Raw genomic sequence first — 3,019 nt, forward strand, 5'->3', positions numbered from 1 at the left:
CATCGCCCGGCCCGAGCCGCCCCGCCGCCGCCGCCGCCGCCAGCCGGGGCAGCAAAGGGTTTCCTGAGAAAAAGCTGCCGCTGGCTGCGTCGGAGCTCAGAGCCGGGGAGCAGGGTTGATATGTAACCCGTACCGTTGCTTTCTATGTCCAGCCCCGTCCTCCAGGTTTCTCGTTCCTGCCCTCCAGCTTTTCCATGTATTGTACCACACACACGCCTCCTTTGGTTAGTATTGGCCTACATGCCACTCTCTCTGTTTTGGTTAGTGTATAAGGTGCAAATCTACCATGGCTTCTATTTGACTTCAGACTAAGGCAACTAACTACCTCTCTCCCTCTGATTTTCTGCCACAGCCTCTTTCAGTGCCATCCAGCTCCCTGCCGTTCCCCTTCGTGACAGCATGAAATCCTGATCTCCCTTCCCGAGCCTTACTTTGTGCGATTCACACTCAGACAGTTGCTTCCTCTTCTGCTGTAAACCATGGTCTTCTTACCTGGGATCCTTTGACCCTAGCTGACATTCTGCCCCTGGGGCAGGGAGCTGGACCCGATGATGCCACGAGGTCCCTTCCAGCCCTCGTGTCTATGAAATCTATGAAATGTGTCCGGTCACACCAGTTCCCTTGGCGTTATGAATCCCCCGAATCCCTTTCATTCCTAGTGCGTTCCAGTTCCTTCCCCAGCAACAAAGATGTCACCTGCCTGTTGTTTAGTGGTGTTCAGTCCAGATTTATGGTATCGTGGACTAAACCTTCCTGTGCGTTATCAGGACATGACTTTCAAGGACCAGTGTAGCCAGATGGAACAGGCAGTTCCCAAAGGTCAGTTACAAAATGCAGATGACTCCACAGTCTTGTGGATGTCAGCTCTTCCACATATTGCTGGCAGGTATGTTACACAGAAGAAAGAAACCTGCTAAAAATTTATAGTTGTGCAAGGGTCAACCATTTTTTAAAAACAAATTGGCAGGTCACAGCAAGCTTTTCTGTCAAAAAAGAAGGGTTCCCTGGGCCAGTATGATTTCATTGGCTCTTTTACAACTTCAAGTCAGGCAAATTGAATCACAAATTTAGGGAAGAAGATGTTTCAACTTAATCTCATATGAAAACCAGAATAAATGCAAGTGGTGTACTGGTTCCTCTTCTCAGGAAAAAGCCAGAATTTAGTAAAGAAGTGCTGTTCCTGCCATGGACACATCCAGGGACAGACCTAGGATTTTGCAAAGTGGGGTGCAGATGTTCTGGCACATCATCCTGTACAGCACAACACAATTTTTTCTCCGATTAAGGAGAAACTAATAGCTTTACTAATATGCTATGCGGGTAGTGCTCCTTTTTTCAATTTAAGTTCAAAGCAAAAACAAATATAACTATTGGAGCGTGTATTAATTTGCTAGATTACATATTACATTTTAAAATAATAAAGTACAAAAAATAGCCAAAAGACATTGTGTCCTGAATCCTGGCTGGGGACTACACCAGTACAGGCTGGGGACTGACTCACTAATCAGCAGCTATACAGTAAAGGACCTGGGGGTTACAGTGGACAATAAGCTGAGTAAGAGCCAACAGAGGGCCCTTGTTGCGAAGAAGACTAATGGCATACTGGGCTGCCTTAGTAGAAGCATTGCCAGCAGATAGGGGGAAGTGATTATTCCCTGCTATTTGGCACTGGTGAGGCCACATCTGGAGTACTGTGTCCAGTTTTCGGACCCCAGTACAGAAGGTACGTGGACAAATCTGAGAGAGTCCAGTAGAGGGCAACAAAAGTGGTTAGGAGGGATGGGCACATGATCTATGAGGAGAGGCTAAGGGATCTGGACTTATTTAGTCTGGAGAATAGAAGACTGAGCGGGGATTTAACTACTGGAAGGGGGATTCCAAGAGACACTGTTCCAAGAAGCTAGACTGTTCTCAGTGGTGGCAGATAACAGAAGGAGCAGTGGTCTCAGGCTGCAGCAAGGGAAGTTTAGGTTGGATATTAGGAAAAATTCTCTCACTAGGAGGGTAGTAACACATTGGAACAGGTTAGCCAGAGAGGTTGTGGAAGCTATATCCTTGGAGGTTTTTAAGACCCGGCTAGACAAAGCCTTGGCTGGGATGATCTACTTGAGGGATGGTCCGGCTTTGAGCAGGGGGATGGATTAGATGATCTCCTGACGTCCCTACCAACCTTCATTTTCTATCATTCTATGATCTCTTATTATGGTTTGACAGCACCTCCAATACTTTACTGTAAGTCATTTCTACATCTAAGTTAATATTACCATGCCTGCGTTAAGGTTTTTAGATAGAAAAACAGTTAAAAAAGTCTGCAGGGCTGTGACATAGACGAGAGACATTACCAGGAATGGCCAACAGACAGAAAAATTGTAGAAGAAAGGATAGTTCAAATAGTGGCACATCAAGACCCATAAAAAAGACAAAGGGTTGTTAAGACCTCTGGAGTGCAGAAGCAGGAGTCAGGGAGATGATAATGAGCCATGAAGTCAATTGACTCTCTTGGCACTGCTTGAATAGAAATGCAACCGTCCTTCCCAGGCAGCTGGTTTTAAAGTTTGAGTGGAGTCAAAGTGGGGGGATGCAACTGCATCACTGCACCTGCCTGGAATCTCCCCCAGATGCATGTACCCACAAGCATGTCCAAGATGGTTCCACTTCTTGTGTGATACTTGTCCTTTCACTGACACTGAAAACACAGTCACTGGAGTTTGCCAGTTTGCAAGAGGAAATAATGAAACTCTTGTGAATTGCTTTTCCATTAGGGCTGTGCAAAGCTTCAGGTGCTGACTCAGTTCAGAGGAGATTTGGCTCTCCAAATCCAAATCAAATCAAATCAAATCAAATCAGGAGACCAATTAAAAGGTCCAAATCGATTTGAAGTTCTTCAAATTGATTTGGAAATGATTTGGAGAGTTTCAGAGGTTCGGGCAGTCCCCTCTCGCTGCCACAGGGAGCTGGACACAGACTCCGTGCTGGTAAGTAGGGGGTGGGGGAGGGAAGGGCTGGAGGAGGGGGGCAG

At 46.4% G+C, this 3,019-nt stretch overlaps 1 protein-coding gene across 1 annotated transcript in view; it reads right to left on the minus strand.

Annotated features, from left to right (window-relative positions):
• LPAR1 (lysophosphatidic acid receptor 1) overlaps positions 1-156 on the minus strand; it is a 137,541-nt gene extending 137,385 nt beyond the window's left edge. Inside the window, exon 1 of the mRNA XM_019555073.1 lies at positions 134-156. The gene's annotated coding sequence lies outside the window, so the exon portion shown is untranslated. The remainder of the gene's footprint in view (positions 1-133) is intronic.
• Between the last annotated feature and the right edge of the window lie 2,863 nt (positions 157-3,019).

This window comes from Crocodylus porosus, unplaced genomic scaffold, assembly GCF_001723895.1.
Source record: "Crocodylus porosus isolate Cpor-Errol unplaced genomic scaffold, CroPor_comp1, whole genome shotgun sequence".
In the NCBI taxonomy this organism is placed as follows: Eukaryota; Metazoa; Chordata; order Crocodylia; family Crocodylidae; genus Crocodylus; species Crocodylus porosus.